The 23,446-nt window shown below is 39.5% G+C and overlaps 1 protein-coding gene and 1 pseudogene across 2 annotated transcripts in view; one reads left to right on the forward strand and one right to left on the reverse strand.

Moving 5' to 3' along the window:
- The first annotated feature begins 2,823 nt into the window (after window positions 1–2,823).
- Btbd7 (BTB domain containing 7) overlaps window positions 2,824–23,446 on the forward strand; it is a 145,252-nt gene continuing 124,629 nt past the window's right edge. For both annotated transcript variants that reach the window (XM_004635149.2, XM_023719615.1), the window contains exon 1: window positions 2,824–3,118. The gene's annotated coding sequence lies outside the window, so the exon portion shown is untranslated. The remainder of the gene's footprint in view (window positions 3,119–23,446) is intronic.
- Window positions 20,183–21,021, reverse strand: LOC101568443 (annotated as a pseudogene).

The following is a 23,446-nucleotide window of genomic DNA, read 5'->3' on the forward strand; positions in this document are numbered from 1 at the left end:
TGTGAGAAACCAAAAGGATAAATAAGGCCCATAATGTATAATAGGTACTGTGAAATAGGAAGAAAATGTTCAAATGGGGAGGAAAAACAAGAGGGGGAAAGAAAAGAAAGGAAAAGGAAGAAGAAAGAGAGAAAAGAAGGAAAACATGGAAACAAAGTTTTTTAAATGGGGAAAACGGGAATGCGGAAAAAAATGTTTTATCACGTACAGGTACAAATTCTCTATCATGAATGTGATCATGTAAATCTAAAATGTATCAATAAAATCTGATTTTAAAATAGTACTGGGAAACTGGAAGTAGTACTCAGAACTAATCACTGGCTCCAGTTAAATAAACCTGTGTCTCTTGAAATTTCTTGCTTTTTCTCCCATTCACTTTGTAGTGGTCCATACATTGTGTCAACTTTGCTAGATCCTAGCCTTTGTGGTTGTATACTCTAGGCTGTGGGCTGCCCCTACCTCCACCCCCTCCTAGGGCAGGGGTGGGGCAGGGAGGGCTGCCCCAGAGTGACTCAACACAAAAAGAGTATATAAAGGGGCTGAGGAAGGATTCTGCCTTCTACTTCCCAGGAGGAACTTCAGTCTTTACAGTCAGCTTGGATTTCATACCCTGGCTACTGGCGCAGACTCTAGGGCCTCTGGCTTGGATCCTTCAGCTTTCCATCCCGGACTCTTCAGCTTCTGTTGTACATTCTTTAGCCTTCTGGTGCAGACCCAATGGCTGACTGATAGAGATTTGCACAGAATCACTGCAGTGAGCTTCAGACCTTGGGACTGAATCCTCCAGTCTTGGGTGTGCAGACACTGCACCCTTCCTCATCCGACTCTGTGACTGGTGCATCTTGTGTTATATCTGTTCTTTGTATTATATCTGTTCCTCTAGTAAAATCCTAATACACACCTCCTGCCCTAGGCAGAGTTGATGAGACTCAGTAGCTAGAGGGAAATCCTCCCCACAATCTCTGCTTACTGAGATCTCCAAATCTTCAACTTTTTTTTTTTTTTTAAATATATATTAGTACAGGGTCTACAGGGTCTCACTACACAGACCGGATTGGTAGTGATCCTCCCATTTTCAGCCTCCCAAGTGCTGGGATGCACCACCACAGCCAGTCTCAATCACCATCTCAGAGTACCCTGGGGGCAAGGCTGGCACAGTACACTGGGGATCAAACCCAGTCTCTAAGCAGAAGCTTTAATCCACTGAGCTATCTGATTGACCCTCCGAATCTTCAAGGACCACAATAAGGGAAACACCTAAGATGAAAGAAGAAAAGTGAACCATTATAAATCAGAATGAGCTTTCTTTTCAATGGGAATAAAGGTAGGAAGACATAATAAATCATAAAGAAAGTAAAAAACAAAAGGCAACAATATTCAGAGGTAAAATATTTTCGTTGGAAGACTTCTAAATTTTTTTAAAAATCCTTCAATTCATTACACAACATATGAAATACAAGGGAACATGGGATAATTTTAAACATGAGAAACTTCAACATTGCTCTTATCCTTTGAAGCTCCGAGATGTTACACAACTAGGCCGGTTTTGCCTGGTGCACAGGATGACAATCACTGAAACAATAAGTTTTTCAGAGAAGAAAGTTCATATAGGAGGCAGGCACATATGTGCTGGCTGGAGAGAAAGTCTCAGATCCACCTCCCCAAGGCTAGAGTTTGGGGATATTTTATCAACTGTTACCATCATGATCCACCTGTCAGAGGTGTTATTTAAGTCAACTAAAAAGCAAGTAATTAAGAGCAGGTTGTCTAAACAGTTTATTCAAGAACTAAGAACAAGTGCAACAGGGTAAGCCTAGAGGATTTAACTGAGAATGAAGGGTAGGTGATTTATTTAGCTTTTCCTTTGCGTTCAGAAGCAATTTTAAAACAACTCAAAAGATGAAAGCTTGTTTCTCAAAGAGTGCATAGAAAACGCAAAAACGTTTAAATAAATTCATGGAGGACAAATATACTATGTATTTGTAAGGCCCATGAGAGGGTGTAATGGTGGTTAATGACTGCAATCAGAATGCCTAGCTTCTAGTCCTGTCTTGCCTACTCAGCTGTAAAACAATGATAATAACACCTGTCCCCACGACCTGAAAGGCTGGTTTGGGCGTTCAAACTAAACCATGTATTTAATTGTGTTCTGAAAATTGCAAGGTGCTCCATAAATATAAGGCCTTTTTATTATTCCATCGCTCAAATTATTCTGACTCCCAAACAAGGAGGTTCCAGGAAAGCGATTTGGCCTTCCCAAGTGGGGACACCTTGGAATCTCATCAACCCTGCCTTTTGTTTGAGAGTATCTTTAAGGAAACTTTAAAGCGTCTTTCAGATCTGGGGAACAACGCAAGACCTTGCCCATGGTAGGTAAGCGCTCTGAAATAACCACTGGGCTACACCTCCAAGAATTTTTTAAAAATCTATGCAACTAGCAAAGTGGCGCCTGTAAAGGTACTACTCGAACAAGCGCTTTGAAACAAGTGCCATCAAAACCCCAACTCCGGCAGAAGGGATTTTTTCAAGGAATCGTATTTTCTTGGATAAGGCTGTATGCTGCTGTCACTCCACGCTTGCCAGGCGCAAAGTGGAAATATGTTTCGGCAGAATTATCCGAAGACGTACTTATTGCAATTCCCTTCTGATATTTAATGTGTCACAATTCCTTGGAAAATGCAGCCTGTTGTAACAAGCAGGAAACTCAAGCAGACCGGCGGTCGGCGCCCTCCCAGGCCCAACGCGCGCGCCCCCGAACGCCGGCTCCCAGCCCGCCCCGGCGCGCGCCCCCCGACGTCCGGCCACGTGACCCGGGCGCGGCGACGGCGGGATCGGGAGGAGCCTGGGTCGGCTCCGCAGCGCCGCGCAGGCGCCGCAGGGTCGCGCCGAGCCGAGCCCCTCCTGCTCCCTGTAGGAGTCAAAATGGCGGTGAGGGAAACCTGGAGCGGTCCCGGAGCCTGAGCCACTGACAGGAGAGAGGGCGGCGGCAGCGGTAGCGGCAGCGGCAGGAGGAGGATGGCCGCGGGTGCTGGCGCCAGTGCGGACGGAGGTGCTGGTGGCGGCGGCGGCGGGGGTGACGGCAGCTGTCCCAGCAGCAGCGGCGGGAGGAGCCTCCGGGGTGAGTGTCCGTCGGTGCCTCTGAGCCTGGAAAGCCGAGGTTCTGCCCGGCGCGGCGCGGGGCGTCCCAGCGGGGAAGTGGCTGCGCCTGGGCCTGGGGCCGCTGGGGGTGGCGCTGGGAAGACGCGGGAGGCGCGGGCGTGGGGCCCGAACGGAGGAGTCGTCTGTCCGGGGCCGAGGCGCCGTGGCGCCGAACTGGCCAGTCCCGGATGCTTGGAGGGACTGGCTGGGCAGCGCGCTCCCGTCCCGGGACTGAGGCGCGAGGTGTGGCCCTCGCCGCGGGAGAGGGGCCCGAGGTGGCTGCGGCCCGGCCGGCCCTGGGCTCAGGGTCCCAGCTCCTAGGGGCGGGACCTGCAGCTCCCAGGACGCGAGCAAACCGCCCCGGAGACTCAGGTGCCAGTTACCGGTTGCGGGGCCGCGACCCCCGAGGGTGGGCGTGGGGCGGAGGACCCAGGTTTAGGGCCCGCGAAGGCCCGATGCGGGCCAGTCTCGGGGGGAGAAGTTAGATCGTCCGATAAGTCACTGCTTGGAGGATGAAGCTGCAATTGAGCTTTGACAGGTAGGGGAGAGACAATACCTAGTGTTTGATAAAGAGGAGGAGGCTGGGCTCCTTGGAATACTCGAATGACAAAAGGTTTGTCTTTTTCCGTGCTTTGCACAGCCGTTTACTGCCTTACCTCCGAGGTAAGCGAGAACTTTTGGTTTTTGGAGAAACTCTTGAGAAGTGTTGTTTTCTGCTTTGAACTGCAATGGCACCTTTTCAGATGCCAGTACAGAGACTAAGTACTCTGGAGTAGGCCTAATTTACTCAAGCAGTCTTGGCTATCTTTACCAGTGCCACTCTTCCTTTCCTAAAAGATCTTACTGTAACGAGAAAAGAGACTTTTTTTTTCAGACTTAGTTTTTTCAACTAACAGAACTCTTTTGTCTCTGAATAGCATCCATTTCTTTTAGATTGCTGAAATAAATTGCTTTTTTCCTGAAATGTGGAAGATTTGAAATGGCTTTACACGAGTCAGGCATTGTTAACAGCAGCTGTGATTACACTTGTCTTGGAATTTTGGAGTGAGAAAAACCTGTAGAGATGTGGTGTGACTGTTACATTAAAAGCCCGGAAACCAGGCCCAGAGAAGTGTATGATTTGCCGTACAGAGTTTCTCAGTTGATGAGGTGTGAGATCAAAACTAGGACCTAGACCTATTTACATGCCATTTGGAGAGCTCTCTTGCTGCGCAGTCTTCATTGATTGTATTCTTGACCATACTGCCTGTCCCTGTCCCAACCCCTATCCCGAGATCTTTGTGCAGTACAATTGAAAACAGAAATGAGAGTGCCTCTGACAGCTCACCCAAGATAACTGAAAGGTTCTTTTTTTTTTTTTTCCCCAATCTGAATTTAATAAAAACTGAGTGACATTTCATTTGGAGTTTTCATAGTCCCATGATTACATTTTCATCTTATTGCAGCATAGCTTATGCGTGAATTCAATAACGTAGATCAGTATTCTGCCCCACAAAAACTAAATACTATATTGTTTTGTGTCTCAACACCAGCATTTAAACAAGTTCTTTGTATTAGACTCTACTACCAGTACTTAAAAATCTGTGATTGTCTTCCTAGTTAAACTGCCTAATTTTCATCTGTCATCTGATTGGACCACAGCTATTTTACTTGTAGTGTTTCATAGGTTAACCTTCAGAAATGCAAGAAAACCAAATGTTTCTCATTTCATATTCTAGTCATTGAAACTCACACATAAAAATCACATAAGTGTTTCCAGTAGATCTGCTTTATATTTCACCTTATACTAGAGCTAAGGGGGGAATAAGAATATCCTATATATAGACTTTACTGTCGGGTTTTACTGGAAAGATAAGATGTACCCACATGAGTCTGGAAGAATCTTGAGGGTGTTTAGGACAGAGGGAGATGGAATGAGGCCTCAGGAGTCTATAAAGAACTTCCTGGAACACTTGGAGCTTTAACTGACCAATGAGAATTTATATTTACAGAGTTGGAAGCAGTAACTCTGTGAGGGAAGAACAAAAGTACAAATTGAAGAATAACTTTGGGGGAGGAGAATAGGAGACCAAGATGAGCTGATGACTGAATTTCCTTGAGAGAATGATTTCCATAGGAAGTGTTAGACAATTGGAAGAATACTTCTGTAGAATGTTTGTTGAACTGAAGAATTTTGTTTTACTCTGTTGTGAAGGTAAGGAGAGATTTTGGAAGTTTGGAGGTCAAGGATTAATGTGATAGACCAACAAGGCAAACCTGTCATTAATCTGCAGGTTGAGTTAAAATGAGCATAGTGTAGAATGATCCAGGAGAGACAGTAACTAGCTGTTTGACCTGACTGTAACAGATGGGATCCTAAAGTAGTGTGGAATAGGTAGGAATGCTTGCAGAGCAGGAATTCATGTATGGTAAAATATACAGAACATAAAATTTACCATCTTAGCCATTGATAGTTTTACATATCTGTGGCATTTATATATTTACATTGTTGTACAATCATTACCACCAACCATCTGCAGTTTGGTTCTTATTTGCAGTATTGATGACAGAACCCAGCCTTGAGCTTGTTAGGCAAGCACCCTATCACTGAACCATACCCTGAACCCCCAACATTTTTTTTTTTTTTTTTTTTTTTTTTCAGAACTGGGAATTGAACTCAGGCCCTTGCGCTTACCACCCCGAACATTTTTAACTTAATTTCATTTTGTTCTGTGCTGTGGACTGAAACCACCAAAGCCTTGTGATACCCAAACAAGGCCCTGGCTCTACTACTGAGCCACATCCCTGGCCCCATTTGCCAGAATCTTTTTAAACTGAAATTCATTATGCCAGTAAACACTAATGTGGTTACCTCCCAATCCCTAGCAACAAACATATTACATGTTCTCTGTTTCTTTAAGTTCGATATTTTATTTATTTTATTTTTAAGTTCGTTATTTTAGATATCACATATAAATGGAATCATGGAGTCATATAGTAGTTGACCTTTTATTATTGGTTTATTCAATTTAACATAATGTCTTCAAGTTCCATTGATGTTGTAACATGTCAGAGTTGCCTTTTTAAGGCCAAATATTTTATTCTATGTATATGCTACATTTTGCTTACCGATTCATCCAGCATTAGGGGCCAGGGACATAGCTCGGTAGAATAAGTGCTTGCTTGGCAAGTGCAAGGGCCTGAGTTCAATCTCTGGTTCCACAAAAAAAAAAGAAACCCCCATTCATCCAGTATTAGACACTTGAGTTGTGCCTACCTTTTCACTATTGATTAAACACTGTTAGGGACATGGGTATAAAAACATTTGTTCAGATCACTTTTTGTGGGACTTTTTTGTAGGGGGGGTGCTGCTGGGAAAACTTTACATTCTCATCAGAAGTGCACAAGGATTCCACTCTCCATCCACATTCTGGCCAATACATGGGTGCCTGAGCAGTTCGGTTTGATTAGTGTGGTGTGTGTGTGTGTGTATGTGTGCACGCGCGCGCATGTGTGTGCACCGCGCGTGTACATGCTCATTCATTTTAAGTTTTGTTGTTGAGTTGTCGTTCTTTGTATTTTCTGAATCATGTCCCTTTTCAGACATGATTTAAATAGATTTTCTCCCAATTCGTGCAAAAATGTTTAATTTTAGTCCAATCTTGTTTACCTGGTTTTTCTTTTGATGCTTGTGGTTTTGGTGTCTATCTCAGTTACTTTTCTCTCAATGCTCGGACAGAATATCTGACTCCCAAAATTAAGGAAGGAAAGGTTTGTTTATTTCACAGTTTGTGGAGGTTTCTTTCACTCCATAATCAGATGGCTCCAAGGCAGAGTGGCACATGGCAGAGGGCAGCAGTTCCTGGTGACGGAAAACGGCAAAACAGCAAGAGAAAAATGGGGAAACAGAAAGAGTGAGCCCTTTTCTTCCCTTATATTGAATTCAGGTTATCTGCCCCAGAGTTGGGGTAGCACTCACACCCATAGTCCCAGCAGAATTCCCACCCATAATCCCAACATTGGATTATGAATTAATCACAAACTATAGAAGCCTACCCTATGACTGCATGAGGCTTTGTGGGCACATCTAGGACAAACATTGTCATATTCTTTCTTATTGAATGGCCTTGGCACTCTTACTAAAACTCATCTAAGGGCCCATGGTGTAGTTTAGTGGTAAAGAACATGCTTAACATATATATGTAAGACCCTGGGTTTGATGCCTAGCATTAAGAAAAATATTTGATCTTAAGTTCAGCGATTTACAGTATCTGGGGGCTTTCTATTCTACTGTTTTGGTCTATAAAACTCTTGTTGCCAGTATTACCCTGTTTAAATTACTATGGCTTTAAATTTTGAAATGAGTAAGTATGAAAATGCCACTTTTTTTCCCTCAAGGCCAGGGAGATAGCTTAGTGGAATAAGTACTTACCTGGCAAGCACAAGGTCCTGAGTTTGGTCCTCGGTACCACAAAAAAAAAAAAAAAAAAAAAAAGAGTTTATAGTTTCTAACACCATTTTGTGTGGACAGCAGTTTTCCCAGCACTATTTATTTAAAGACAAGCATTTATTGGTACAATTTAGATATGTATAGTGATCATATTCATCATAGGGAATTTGTACCTGTATACATTATATTTTTGTTCCTTTTTTTATTTTCCTTCCCTCTCTTCAACCTCTCTGCAACCCCTCTTCCCCTCCTTCCTTAACAAACTTTGTTTCCATTTTATTGTTTGTTTTGTTTTGTTTTTCCCTTCTACCTCCCCATTGCCCTTTCCCTTTGAACAATTACTTCCCATTTCACAATGTCTATTACATGTTTTGGTTCTTACTTACACTTCAGTTTCTCATAACAGAGAGACAGCACAATATTTACACATACTTGTCTGATTTGTTTCACTTAAGAGTATGGTTATAAGGTCCATCCATTTAGCTATTAATGTTGAGACAGAGTCTTGCTGTGTAGTTCACGTTAGCCTTGAACTCACTATGTAGCCCATGCTGGCCTGAAACTCGCTATTATCTTCCTGCCCTAGCCTCCCCAGTGCTGGGATTACAAGTGTAGGCCACTACAACTGGCTTCCCATTGTGTAATGGGAAGTAATTTTCAAAGGGAAGGGGGTGTGGGGGAGGTAGAAAGGAAAGAAAAAATAACAATAAAATGGAAACAAAGCTTGTTAAGCAAGGAGGGGAAGAAGAGTTGTAAAGACTGTCTTTTCTTCAATATATATTTTTGCCCTCTTCCTCCCAAATTGGTTTCTATTCCCTGTGCTTTTCTGTTTGTCTTGTGTTTACCCAGTGCTTGAAGTTTTCTTTTTGCCATGCATCAACTGTGAGCTTCCTGACTGGTATGTACTTTGTTGCAGAAATTTGCTTTTACTCATGCATGCAGACTTGGAGAAGGTGATTCAGTACCAGCTCCAGGGGTAGCTTTTGGCTAGTCCAGACTGATTAGCTCATGGCACTTCCCGTCTTTGTCCCAGTTGGATTGAAAGGAGACACTCCTAAATACTCTTGAGGTTTGTGTGTGTTTGTGGGGTGGGGTGGGGGGATGGGGGTGGTACTCATTATTGAATCCAAGGCCTTCACACTGAGCTATATCCCTAGCACATTAAATTCCCCAGGCTCAAATTTGCTGGGATTATGGGTGTGTGCTGCCCTGCCTGACTGAGAAAGGATTTCTTTTTTAAAGAAAAGAGAGCATGAGACCAATGATGCTCCTGACAGCTGTCCTGTAACTGTAGAAGTTGAAGGATTCCCTGAAGAAGATGGCAAAGTAGAAAAGTAGAAGGAATATGTACTCTTCATAACATCATTTAGCCAAGTGGTTTACAGGCCCAAACCAGGTCTGGTCCTTTTCTGTCATGGGACCTCTCTTAATAAATCAATTTCTTATTGTTTAAACCAGTTCATTGAAATTATCATCAAAAATCTGATTGATGCAATTCTTTTTATTGTTTAAGATCCAATTATATTGGGTCTGGGGATATATAGCTCAGTGGCAGAGAGCCTTACCTGGAAAGCACGAGCTCCTGAATTTGATTACCAGTACAAAAAAAAAAAAAAAAAAAAAATCTCAAAAGGTCCAATTATATTAATCAAGCAATAGGCATCAACTTTGCTGATACATCGGACCACTCTTCAGCCCATGTTGTAGTATATCACTTGTATGTCTGGCCCTTCAATATAACTATGCTTTGTGTCAAGACATACAGGATATAGTATAGTATCTGGTACATAACTGGTATTCAGTAGGTGAGTAGTTGTTAGAATCAAATAATAACATGAAAGAGTACTTTGTAAGTGATCTTAAAATAAACATGAAATATATTATTATCTTTAAAGTGAAAGTGGAAAAATTAACTAGACCAGACTTTGTTCTTTGCTTGTCTTTTATTGTTATGTAGAAATTTTCTCTGATAAAAAATGAGTCTGGGGAAGATAGCTCAGTGGCATAAGCACCTGCCTGGCAAGCACAAAGTCCTGAGTTCAATTTCCAGTACCAAAAAAAAAAAGAAAAAGGGTGAGTCTCCATTGGCCATAATTATTATAGAAGGAGTAGTAATGAGTATGCTATTATTGTGCCATTTCCTTCTTTCCCTCCCTTCTTGGAAAGAGATTTTTATGGCAGAATTAACTCCAGCTATAATCTGTCTTTAAAAACCTCAAATATTTTTGATTGATGTAATATTTATACATATTTGTGAGGTATACTATAATGGTTTGATTTATGTATACATTGGGTCATATGTATCTTTTCCTCCATGTGTTGAAATTATATTTAGGTTTATTTTATCTGGGATTCATCTGTGAGTTATTTAGGAAAAAGTCTATAATATGCTTCAAAACCAAATTATTCTTGTCTCAGACTTTCCCAAAATACTTTTTGCTTGCTTGAAACTAGACTTGAGAATTTTCTTGTAAGCAAAAAACTTTGTGGCAGAGCTAGCTAAGTTTGTAGCAAATGTTAGTAATAGCTAATGACATAGAAGTCTGATTACAGCCTTAATTACAGAGTCATAGTTCAGTCACATGCTTCAACAATGTCTGACAAGCCAGGAAGGATGGAGAAGAAGAGTTAAAATTTGCAGATTCATCATGTGTTCGCTTTAGTCAAGTAAATTAAACTGTATAGTGATTTTTAGAAAAGCAAAGTTATTTCTAAATAAGGGAAAGAGGAATAGAATATACATTTAAAAATTTAGAAGGTTGTATGGTGGATATATGAAAAGATCTTTTAGTTATATTTGGCTGTGACGGAGACTCTTATTTTCATGTCTAGTTTGTTAGCTTTTTACTGCAGTTAGCTGTATTGTACTTTACTGTCCACATCTGTATAATGAATATTATCACCCTAAATGTTCCTGTTTGAACTAGTTAAGATAATCTGTGTGAAAATACTTATGGTATGTGGAACACAGATGCTAATTTTTTCTGCAACTTTTCAAAATGTGCAAATGTGTATAATGCTGTTTATATTTCAGATTTTGAGAAGTTAAGCCAAGATCCGTCTCATATTTTGTGTGTGCTGTTTATGTTTATAGACATTTATTGAAGAAAAGTTTTACTTAGTTAAAGCAATATTAGTGTTTTGTTGTGTTTTGCTTTGTTTTAAAGTACTGGGGGAGGGAGTCCTGCAGGTTAGCTCAGTAGTTTAAGTACCTGCTCATGCAAATGCAGTCAGGCGCAGGGGACAGGGTTTGATCCCCAACTCCACATGCATTACCAGACCTGCCTTTAAGACAGCCTGAGTCAGGAAAAAAAAAAAAAAAAAAAAATCCTACAGTACTGGGGGAATTGAATCCTTGGGTGTATTAGCAAGGAACTAAATCCCCAGAGATTTTTATTTTTTATCTTGAGACAGAGTCTCACCAGGTTGTCCAGACTGGACTCAAGCTCTTGATCCACCTGCTTCAGCCTACCAGGAGCCTAGATTATAGGTGTGGGCCACCATATCCAGGATCCCCATTTTTATGTAATCACTGTTAACTCTCCATTATCCTATGTAACAGTATTACTTCGCAGCCTTCAGGGAAGGGTTTACAGGGTGTTCAGGGTTTCACTACTAGATCGGACTTGTAGTGATCGGCCTGATTCCAGCTTCCCGAGAGCTGGGATTACAGGTGCATGCCACCATGCCCAGTCTGTTGCCCTCTCAGCGCACCCCAGCAGTGGGGCCCACATCTTCAGGCCCAGGGATCGAACCTCTGGCCTCATCCGCCTTAGCAGCCTTTAAAGTAGTGTTTTGTAGGCTTATTTTTCACATTTTCCCTCTGTGAACTGTTAAAATACAGACCAACTGTAATTAGTTTCCAAAAGACAAAGGAAATTTTATAAAATACAGTACTCTCATTGCTATTTGTTTCTCAATAAAATTATTGAAAAAAATAAATGAATTTAAAGAAAAAAATTATAGTACAACTAGGGCATTGTGATCATTCATATTTATTAACTCTGGGTAAAATTTCTGTGTTTATATAGATTTCTTTTTAAAAAGTATACCAATAGTTTAAATTTTGACTATTCCAGAGGGTATGTGGTATATCTGTATCAAATAGTTGTTGTATAGATAATGAAGTAGGGCATGCCTGTTGTAGTCGTGTTTATCAGATAATTTGGAATATTTATGTTATGAATTGTATTTAGGGGCTGGTGAGATAGCTCAGCACACTAAGTGTCTTCTTTGCCAAGTACAGGGATCAGGATTCAAGTGTTGGTCCTGCATACCACACTGGCCCCACCCCCGGGCACACTGAGCTAACGACCGAGTTGTCGGGCTTGCTAGTGCACACCTGTAATCCTAGTCCTGGGAAGGCTGAAAACACGAGGATCACTATGAGTCCGAGCTGGATAGTGAGACCCTGTACCAAATACATGAAAAAAAGAATTATGTTTGGTTGAGGGCATGGACGGGTTTTTTTTCAGAGGTCGCTGGATCTAGAGTGTGTGACCATGGGATTGATTCATGATGTAATGCTAGAGTCATGGGCACTAGTATTAAAGGTGTCACTATTACCTACTCCAAGTAACCTGGATAAGATGCAAGGGCATAGAAAGAGCTATGGTTGTGTCTTGCTTGTTTATGTTACCTTCTGCCCACCATGAACTGTTTCTCCTTGGTGATGTCTGTCTGCCGTGCCACTGTGCCTTGGAGCCAGCCAACAATAGACTGAAACCTCTACAAACTGAACTGAATAACCCTTTCCCCCTTTGGCTTGTGGATAGTGGGTATTTTGTTTCAGCAATGAGAAAAGTAAGACACTCTTCATAGTCTATAGACCTTTCAAATAAATTTTTGAAGCTACTTCTATTGTTGTGCTATAATTTTTATAATCAGGTCACCAGATAAAGAACTGGAAGTCCTTCTCCACAGTGCATGTTCTTCCTTTACCAAAGGCCTTGCTTCTTTGACTTATCGCTTTCCCTTTTCTGCATATTTTACACTATATTATCAGCTTCTTAACTTGGACACTATTGCCATTTTGAGCCACATAATTCTTTGTTGTGAGGGACTAACCCTTACCCTGTAAAATGCTTAGCAGCGTTCTTGGCCTCTACCCATTAGATGCCAGTAGAACCTTCCCCATATGTGGCCAAATGCCCCCAGACATTGCTAAATATCTGAGAGAAACACAGTCACGCTGTCTGAAAACTGCACCATACTACAATATTCCTATTCAGTTACTCATTGGTTTTAATACCTTCTCTCACACATATTGTTGCAGATTTCCACATCCCTCTCTTCTACTGTCTTACTTCTATGCACCATTTTGCAGCCATACCTCTGAAAGAGTCAAGCACCTCTAAGTTTTCACTTCAGGTTCATTTTCCTCCTCTGAATTCTGAGACTGCAGTTCTTCTGGTTTTCTCATTTCTCTAGCTGATCCTTTTGGTTTCCTTTATCTCCCTACAAGGACAATGGCATTATCTTTGCTTCTTTCTTTTTTACTCTTATCTAATCAGCTCTCAAGCCTTCCTTTCTTGCTTTATTTCCTAGTGCTTATATGTTATCTTACATATTTCTATTTTTTAAAGTTTTAATTTTGTGTAGTAATAAAATGTGAGATCTATCCTCTTAATAAATTGTTAAATATGCAGTGCTGTATTATTGAGCTTATTCATCTTGCTTATCTGAAATTTTGTGCCCCTTGGATGTTAACTCCTCAGTTTTCCACCCTGCCCCTGGGAGCCACCATTCCATTCTGATTCTATAAATTTGACTAGGATAGGCTCTAATTAGTCAGGGTAGTGATCAGGCCTAGATAAATACCTCCTAAGTGGATTTATGTGATATTTGTCTTCTTATGACCAACTTATTTAACTTAATAACTTCAAGGTTCACCTATATTGTCAAATGTTTCTTCATTAAAGTGGCTTATCCACTGGATGTCTACACTGCAGTTTCTTAGTCCATTTATGTGTTGATAGACATGTAAGTTTTTTTCATATCTTGGGTGTTGTGATACGTATTAATTCTTAAACTGTTCTCTCTTTAAATGTCCTTACATTTCTCCTGTTTAAATTCAGACATCTTTAATGGGCAAGCCAGAGCAGATACCCTCTTACCATTGAAGCCTGATCACCATTCTCTAATTTTCATGTCATATTCAGATTCTTTCTGCTTGTACTGACTTGTACCCAGTGTTTTATTTAAAGTGTGAGATGTGTTCTGCCCAAGACTGGGAGCTCCTTTTTAGAAAATCCAGACAGTGCTTGGCTAAGGGTCTTGCATACAGGTGTCAAAGGAAAAATAAGATGGCGGTAATAGAGTGAGGATTTAAAGACACAGTTCTAATACTCTGGGAGCTTAATATGTTGAGGACATAGAAATCTGACTTGTTCTTACAGGGTAGAAGTACTAAAATTGAAATGTATTCCAAACCGGTGATAGCAGAGAGGAAAGAGATGAGTTCTCAGTTTAGAGTAAAACTCATTCAAGTGCTCATTAAGTTCCTTAAAATACACCCTGTCATGGGCACTACCTGGCTTGTTTAGTGTTTTTTACACTTTCCTTTTATTTACTCATTTTCCCCCCTTTTCCAGACTCCAAATCATCAGCATTTCCTTTGCCCCAGTACTCAGCTTTCCATTCATTCTGTTTTTGTTTTTTTTTTCCCCTTTAGGAAATAGAATTAGTTTTAAGGCTTCTGCTGGGACTTTCAAATTTGTACAGACTCTATGTCTTAGTTACTTTCTTCATCACTGAAACAATACTCAACACCCACAACTTAAAGGAAGAAAGGTTTATTTTGACTTACAGTTTGTATGGGTTTCAGTCTGTAATTGGCTGGCTCCAAGGTAGTGCAACATGGCAGATAATCACTCATGGTGCAAGAAACAGAGAGAGAGATCAAGGGAAGGATAAAGACACACCCTGAGTGACCCACCTCCTCCAACCAGGCTTTAACTCCCAAATCACATTTTGCTCCGGGGAGATAGCTTAGCAGCATAAACACCTATCTGGCAAATGCAAGGTCCTGAGTTCAATCTCAGGTACAAAATTATTTATGTAATATATATATATATATATATATATATTATACTTTTCTATAATTTAAAGCAATGTATAAACTTATATAAGTATATAGTATTTTGCATATAAATATTATTATATAATTTAAATGAATATATATATGGCTGATAAGATTTTAAAGTTGATGTCATCCTGGCTGTATAGTAGAACATTGTGAACATTCCAGAAGGCCTGCTTTTGCCTCTTTACAGTCATAGCCACCATTTTTCTTTTAAGCATAACCAGTATTCTAATTTTTATTTTTATAAAAAATCTTTATACCTGAATATCAGCTAAATATTTATTCTCAAACAATGTAGTCTAGGGGTCTGGGAGATAGCTCTGTGAAATAAGTGGTTGCCTGGCAAGTACAAGGTCCTGAGTTCAATCCCTGGTACCACCAAAAAAAAAAAAAAAAATGTAGTCTAGTGCTAGATGAAGCCATCACATGGTATGCCATTTTGTATCTGCATTAAGATCCCCAAAACCAAGTATATATTTGATGATTCCCTAGGAGGACGCCACAGGACTGGACTTGTGGTATGACTCACAGAGTTATTACAGCAAAAGAATACAAAAGGAAAAGACTCATGGGGTAAATTCCAGCCTTACAGGCAGATCTTTTCAAGGATAGCAGTGTCATACTTGCTGTGTTAACATTTTTCTGTGCAATACTTTTTGATTTTTTTAATGAGAATGAATTTTCATATTGTGTTACTTTCAAATCATCAGCATGAGGCCAAAGCAAATGTTCCTTATGTGATACCATGACTGAAAATATGTTCCATGAAATACCATACTTGGTTTTTACTGGTTTCCCTACAGAGGTTTCCACAATTAAGTTTAGAAAGGCTTAGCAGAGTTAGATTTCTTAGATGAAGGACTTCAAGAGTTGTATATGACCTGGCTTGTCTACCCATACTACTTAATCTTGCATCATTCTTTTTTCCAACCCCTTAGCTTACTGGGATTTGCTAAGCTGTTTATTCTGTCTTAGTTCCCAGCATAGCCTCTTCTGTCAATAAATCATCTCTATTCATTCTTTGTCATAGTACCGCATGCTCTTTCATGGCATTTATCCCAGTGTTTATTTATGTAATTATTTATTTAAACATCTGTTTTTCTCATTTGACTGTATGAACATAAGAACCAAGACTGTGTTGTTCATTACCATAATCCCCAGTACAAAACCCAGTATTGGCACATAGTCAGTGCCCAAATATTTGTTCAGTGAGTGATCTGTAAAAGTGGCTAAAGGAAGAAAGTGAAACTTCCCAGATTAAAAGATATATGAACAAGAGGCAGAATTTATGGCTAGGAGTTTGTACTTATTTTCTATTCCTAGTTGAACTTCTATTATTTTAGAAAAAATTAATTTATATTGGTGTGCTAGATGAATTATACTGGAAGCAGAAATCAAGTTTGGTAGGGTTGTTTTGTGACAATTTGAAATAATAATGACTTGGTCTAAATTATAGTGGGATTGGGGAACCAGTTCGCTATAGAGGAATGAGGGAGAAATGCTTGCAATCTTGACCCTGGGTATCTTCAACACAAAGGCATTTGCAAAGAGAACTAATTGGGTTTCCCCCTTTGCCTTTATCTTTCTTTCACACATGGTTACTGAAAGCCTAACATGCTTCAGATGCTTTCAGAAGTTATCTGTTTTGCATAAAGTTTTGTTTAACAACCAATTATAAACGGTGGCCATGTCTCTAATACTATCAAGATTAAACCAAATTATTGCTTTTATCAGCTCTTAATTGCCAAGATTAGATAGGTGATTTGTGAGTTTGCCACAGCATAATTATGATCTCTGCCATCTTAAATATGCATTGTCCCTCCATCTCTGCTCATTTAGTACATTCAGAGAAAGAAAAAAATTATTCCAGTCATGTATTCAGTACAAAAGAAATATAGCAGTACCTACTGTGTATAAGATGCAGTTCTAGTCACGGGAGATCTAACGGTGCAAAAATAACCTCGATCTTGTGTAATTTACTTTATAATGGAAAAAGGAAAGATGGACAGAAAGTAAGCATTTTCTTAAGTTTATTTATTTTGATTTTTTTTAGACAAGATCTTGCTATGTAATTTGGGCTGGCCTTGCACTCACAGCTAGGCTAGCCTCAGACTTGTGGCAGTTCTCCTTCCTCAGCCTCCTGAGGGCTAGAATTACAGGCATGTGCTAGCACACCCGATTTAGAAAGTAAACAATTAAAAATACATTTTTCACTCCTAGAAATGTAGAACTCAAGAAATATAGAACTATGTCCACACAATCTGTGCACAGGTGTTCATAGTATTTTTCATAATAACTCAAAAAATACAAAGTGTCTATCATTGGATGCAAGGATGGACAAATAATAATTATGCAGCAGATACAGAGGAATGAAGTGCTGGTATGTATTATAGTGTGGGTAAACTTTGAAAGAAGCCAGTCACAAATGACCACATACTTTATGATTTCATTTATCCAAACATCCAAAGTAGGAAAATGTATAGAAACAGAAATTTGATTAGTAGTGATCTATGATTAGAAAAGTAGAGGAAAATGGGACTGAACCCAGGGCCTTGCCAGGCTAGGCAAATGATCCAGCCTTAAGCTACATCCCCACCTCATGGTTATAGGGTGGATTTTGGAGGTGATGAAAACATTTTAAAATTAACCTTTGAACACATTAAAATCTAAATTATAAAACCAATTTGATCTTAAAAATGAGGAAAGTTAAGAATAACCGCAATCATGTTGCCTGGAGAAAATAATAATTCATTTATCTTAGCTTTTTTAAAGGTTTCATACTAATTAATTTCATTTTCTCTCAAAATATTGAGGGTTTTTTTTTTTTTTTTTTTTTTAACAGAACCAGGGATTGAACTCAGGCCCCAGGTGCTTATCCTACTGAGCTATCTCCCCAGCCCCGGAGCTATTTCCCCGGCCCCAAGATTATTTTCTGTTTGAGCAGTTTTTCATACAATTAAGATATATTTGAGTGTAGTAAGGAATGCTTGAAGGACAATACTGTAATATCTCAAATTAGAACAAGAGACTACTGTACATTCCTTAAGAATCAATAAAGATAGCTGGTTGTGGCAGCACATGACTGTAATTCTTGCTACTTGGGATGAGGCTGAGGCAGGAGGATCAAAGGGTATAGGCAGTTTAGGAGACCCTGTCTCAAAATTTTGAAAAGGGGTGGGGATGTAGCTTAGTGATGGATCATTTGCCCATCCTGGCAAGTCCCTGGGTTCAGGCCCAGTTATGGGGATGAGAAGTGAGAGGAGAGCACCAACAAGATTCCGCTGACTACTCCTTGAGGTTCAGTGGTTTAGCAAGAAGGGATTGTAAAAAATACTTTTATATATTTCAAAAACAAACCAATTTGTCATATATACCTAAGTGCTATTTATAAGTCCAAAGCAGTATGAAGAACAGAGTGCTGGAGTCAAAGATATGGCTTGCTCTTTTGTAAGAGTCTGTCATGAGGACTTCTAATGAGGGGATGGGGCATGAAGGCAATGAGGGAACAGCTGTTTGGCTATCTGGGTAAAGCACTTTTTTAGGCAAAAAGGTAGCAATTACAAAAGCTCTGAGGTGAGAAAATATGTAGATGTTTTAAGAGCAGCAAAGAAGAATGTGTGCAAAGTAGAGCAAAAATTAAAAAAAGAAAAGGACAGTGACAGAATGGGAATGTAGAGGGTAATAGGTAAGCATGGCAGGATTTATAGTCTGTCTACTAGGACAAAATGAGGGTGTCCCAAACTTTAGATATTATTTTTGTATTTCTGGGACTCCTTCATCCTGTTTCATAAAGGCATTTTTCAGGGGAAATTTCATAGTGTTTTAATTTTATTTTGAAATTTCTATTAAAACTTTATTTGCAGTTGAATTAAAATATAGTAAGTGCTGGCCAAATAGCTCAGCGGATTGGGGCTGGGGGTTTGACCCTGGGCCTGCCATGCTGGCCCCACTCCCTGGGCGTGCTGAGACAGCAATTGAGACTGGGTGTGGTGGTGCGCGCCTGTAATCCCAGCACTTGGGAGGCTGTAAACAGGAGAATCACTACCAGTCCGATCTAGTAGTAAGACCCTGAACACCCTGTAGTCCCTTCCCTAAAAAATTACAGAAAAAGAAATGTAGTAAAAAACATTTTGGATGCTTACTTGAGTTAAAACTCAATATATAGCACTATTTTTATAAAAAATGTAAATATGAAGCAGCCATTAATGTACTAATTCCAATATATGTTTTCTGTTTGTCAGTTGTATTTAAAATTTATCATTATTTGGTAACTTGATTAGCATCTTAGATTTTATGTTCAGGCAAGCACTTATTTGTACTGTGGCACTTTTTTAAGTAAGGCTTCGGAATCTTTGATATCTTCACCTATCTGCTAAGCTTCAGACAACCTCAACTTATGTAAACACTTGAAAAATTATAAGTAAAGTTTTAAGAACTCAAAATAACCTATATCCTAGAGGTGGTAGAGCAAACTTATATTGTTGCTGCTGAAGGATGGATGTATCCTTATTTTGTTCTGTTGTGTCATGTGACCCTCATCAGCCATTATTTGCTCATTTGTGGTTGGAGAACAGCAAGGCATTAACAGAAGCTTAAGGAAAGCAGTTTAGAAAGGGTTAAGGTAGTATTCTCGAGGTTAGACCCACTTATTGATGTTTCTGGCTGAAAGAGAAGTACCTGTAGTACAAATAAAATTCCAGAGGTCTCAGGAAATTCAAACAACAAACCTAATACTGCATTTCCGCATGCTCTAATCATCTGGAAAATTTTATCCATTTTATTTCACAGCAACACCAGTTATCTGTCAAGTTATGGTTGTGTTAAGGATTTTTAAAAATAATACACTGAATTACCTAAATAATAACTGCTTTAAACTGTAATGTCCGTTTTTTGCTTGATAGAAGTATGCTTACTACATAATCTGATTTAGAGGATATAACACAAATTAAAGAAATTTTCAGCTGCTGTTCCAATTCCTTACATAGTTATAGGTAAATTTGTTTTCCATTGTGAAAAGGTTTGCAGCAAGCATGAACCCAGTTTACAAAGAACACTAGTGACAGAATTGACTATATTAAAAAATCTAAACATACATAGCAAACACATCACAGTTTTTAAAAGCTAGCTTGAATGTTTCTGTCACAATTTTAACATTAGTATATGTGTTGCAAATTAATAAAAATAGCCAAATAGAAAAATGAATATAAAGAATATAAAGCAAATAGGGGCTAATAGAGTGGATTTCACTAATAATAAAAAGATTATATAGTACAGTCATTTTTCTTCTATCAGATTTCAAAGATTTGTATTGCCTAGCATCTTCTTCCCCCCCCCCCACAAGCTGGTGATTCTGTATTCTACAGGGAATAGGCAAAACCACAGATTCATTCTTTTAGAGACTCCCAACATTCCCAGAGATGTATCTGGGAATGCAGTTAACATAATGAAAAATAATAGTTGATTTGCACCCACGTCATTAAATAAGATGCAAGTTCCACTTTCAAAACTGCAATCTTCTTTAGGATCAAGGATTAGAAAAGGCCCAGCTTTAAGGATTCTGACTTGTATAGGCTGAGTACTCCCAATTCTAAAAGTTCGAAAACCTTGCTTATCTCGGGAATGTCCATCATTCTTTGCAGCTTCTGATCTCTGCAGTTCCAATCAGAAACCAGAAACTTTAAGGGGTTCAAGTTAAGGCCACCTTGTTTAATGAGTTCTTTAATTCTCCCTGGAGTTCCTACACCCAGATGCACCACACGCTTCTCCAGCAACTTTACGTGCTCCTGGACCTTTATGTGTTTTGCAGTCATTTTATAACTTTGCTGTCTCCTCTGAATGCCGTCATTGACCTAATGAGCTCCAGAGCTCAGATGGCAGAGCTGCAAATGATCAGCATCAAGACCGACTTCTTCTCACTGTCGTTTTTCTGAAGTTTTACCCATTTAGGACAAATGTCTTTTAGGTCTGATGAAAAACTGTGAGTGAAATCATTGGCCTTGAGGAAACAGGAATCTGGTAGATTCAGTTCTTCTAATTCAGCCACTGAGCAATTGCTGCTGTAATAGTTATTCATCAGCTTCTGTAGATCTTCAGGTGTCCCTGGTTTTGGCTCTGATTTTGCAAGAACATCAGTGATTTTCTTCTTTTTCCTCTTCCTGGTCTCTGTGGCACCTTCTTTTGTTTCCTTTGGTTTTATCAAGAATCATTCTTCAGGCTGTTCAGTTTTTTTTTTTGGTGATATAGGAGCTGAAGCTGTGTCTTGCGGTGTCATTTTTGTTTCTCATCCTTCTTCACCATCTGATGATTCTGGGCTGCTGGCTGCTCCTGCTGGCTCATTCTCCCACCACTCATCCCTGAGATTGTCTGCCATCGCCACATGAGACTGAGGAAAGCAGACCAGCACAAAGCAGTGGGTACCTGGCTGCCATGGAGTAGCAACTGACATCACCACACGCAGAGCCACTGCTAGGCCTGCGCAGCATCTTGAACCTTTTTGTGTGACTTGATAGGAATGTAAATTGTACTTTATTTGACAATGCATCTCTAAATTAGAAATAGATATACACTTTCACCCAGTAATCTTACTTCTTGAAATTTATTCTAATGAGACAACTTGGCATAGGCAAAGATACATGTGAAAGGATTGCAACATTGTTAGAATGTTGAAAAATTAGATATGACCCGCAGTGTGGGATTTGGTTCAATTAATTGTGGCTTGCTTACATAATAGAGTTCTATGGGGTGGTGTTTATTCATTAATTTATATGGCTCTAGGGATTGTACTCATGGACTCACGAATGGTAGGTAAGGATTCTACCACTGAGCTACATCCCCAGGCCTTATTTTTATGTATTTTATTTCTTTATTTTGAGGTAGTATCTCTGTATGTTTGTCCCACCTGAGCTTCGACACCTGAGCTCAAGCACTCCTCCTGCCTTAGCCTTCCAAGTGCTAGAATTACAGGTTTATGCCACTGTGCCCAGCTAGGTATGGATTTTTAAAAGACAAAGTAAAATTTTGTATATGGCCATGTTTCTGAAACCTTGTTTATTATGAAATGAAAATGGCTTTTTACAAAACTATAGGACCTCCTATTTAAGACTGTTTAAAATTAATTTATGTTGAAATTCTAGAAAAGTAGTGATCAGATTGCTACAAGGTATCTTTGTGCAAAAATAAGTAGATTTTAGAGAATTTTTTTCTCTATACTCCTGTGTATTTTAAAAATTTCAACAACAAACATATTATTCTAATAAGTGCTAGGAAAAAAATTGAGATGGGTGGATAGAGAACAATTAGTAAATATGTTAGCATATTACAATGTTTTATAACCTTTAAAATTCAGTTAAACAGATTAAATCTCAAGTTTTCAAACTCTAGTAATAGACAGGGCCGGGGAGATGGCTCAGTGGAATAAGCACTTCCCTGGCAAGCACCAGGGCCTGAGTTCAATCCCTGGGTTCCACCAAAAAAAAAATCTAGTAATAGACAAAAACATTTCTTTTAAGGATAACTTAAGTATTGATGTGATTAAATTTTAGTATACATTTGAATGTATAATAATTTTTAAGTTTAGGATTTAATATAAACTTAATTTTGTATGTGAAAAATAGCTACTTTTTAATGGATTTAATACAGGGTCTCACAACACAAATCAGACTCATAGTGATCCTCCTGTGTTCAGCCTACCGTTCACTGGGATTACAGGTGCATGCTACACTCAGTCTCATTCACCATCTCAGTGCACATTGGGGGCAGGGCAGGCACCACTAAACTAGCTGGCTGGCTGGCCCAAAAAATAGCTACTTTTAAACGTTATTTGTGAACGGGGCATGGTGGTACATGCTGGTAGTGTCAGCTACTTGGGAGGTTAAAGCACGAGGATAACAAGTTCAACTCTGACCTGGACAACTTCAAAAGTGCTAGGTATGTAGCTCCATACTGTCTTGTGTTTGATCCCCAGTACACACACACACACACACACACACACACACACATGGAGAATCTAATAATGCAGTATCTCTTTTAATAATTCTGTCCTTGGTTTGAATTTTCTTACCTTACTTAAGAACTGTGGTCTAAGTCAACCTAGTGCTGTACCCGTATGATCCCTGAACTCCAGGAATTTGAGAAAGAAGAATCACAAGTTCAGGCTCAGCCAGGGTAACACAGAAACTTGGTGAGGCCATCTCACAATTAAAGAATAGGATTAGAGATGTAGTGTAGTGCAAAGGCTGTGAGCTCTGGACCCAGTAGCTTAAAAGAAAAAAGACAACTGTGGTCTACAGGAGTTTCTTGACTATTTGTAGATTGTTCATGATTCTTTAGAGATCGCTTTTATAAAAATCATGTAAACAGCTAAGAAACAAATGTCAGACCCTCTAAATATGCACTTACAACAAGTTTGTTAGTTTGCTTGAGACATGATCTCACTTTGTAGCTCAGGCTAACCTTGAACTGAACTGTGTAGCCTAGGCTGACCCAGAATTTGTAGGGATCCTGCGTCAGCCTTCCAAGTGCTAGGATTACAGGTACGTGCCACCACACCTGACTAGAGCGGATATTTTACTTAAGAAATTTTATAACTGATATGGAATTGTACTTGAAGTAAAATACTGGCCTAACATAGGTAAAGCCTGGGGTTCAGTCAGCAGCACAAACAAAAATAAATTCAAAGCTAGAAATACTAAGAGAATACCAAGAATATATGATTTTATTTATTTTTTTAAGAATATATAATTTTAGAGTCCCAGCCCAGGCGCAGCGTGGGCCGGACCCTCTCCCAGCCCCTCGGG

This window comes from Octodon degus, unplaced genomic scaffold (genome assembly GCF_000260255.1).
Source record: "Octodon degus isolate 3935 unplaced genomic scaffold, OctDeg1.0 scaffold00070, whole genome shotgun sequence".
Classification (NCBI taxonomy): Eukaryota; Metazoa; Chordata; class Mammalia; order Rodentia; family Octodontidae; genus Octodon; species Octodon degus.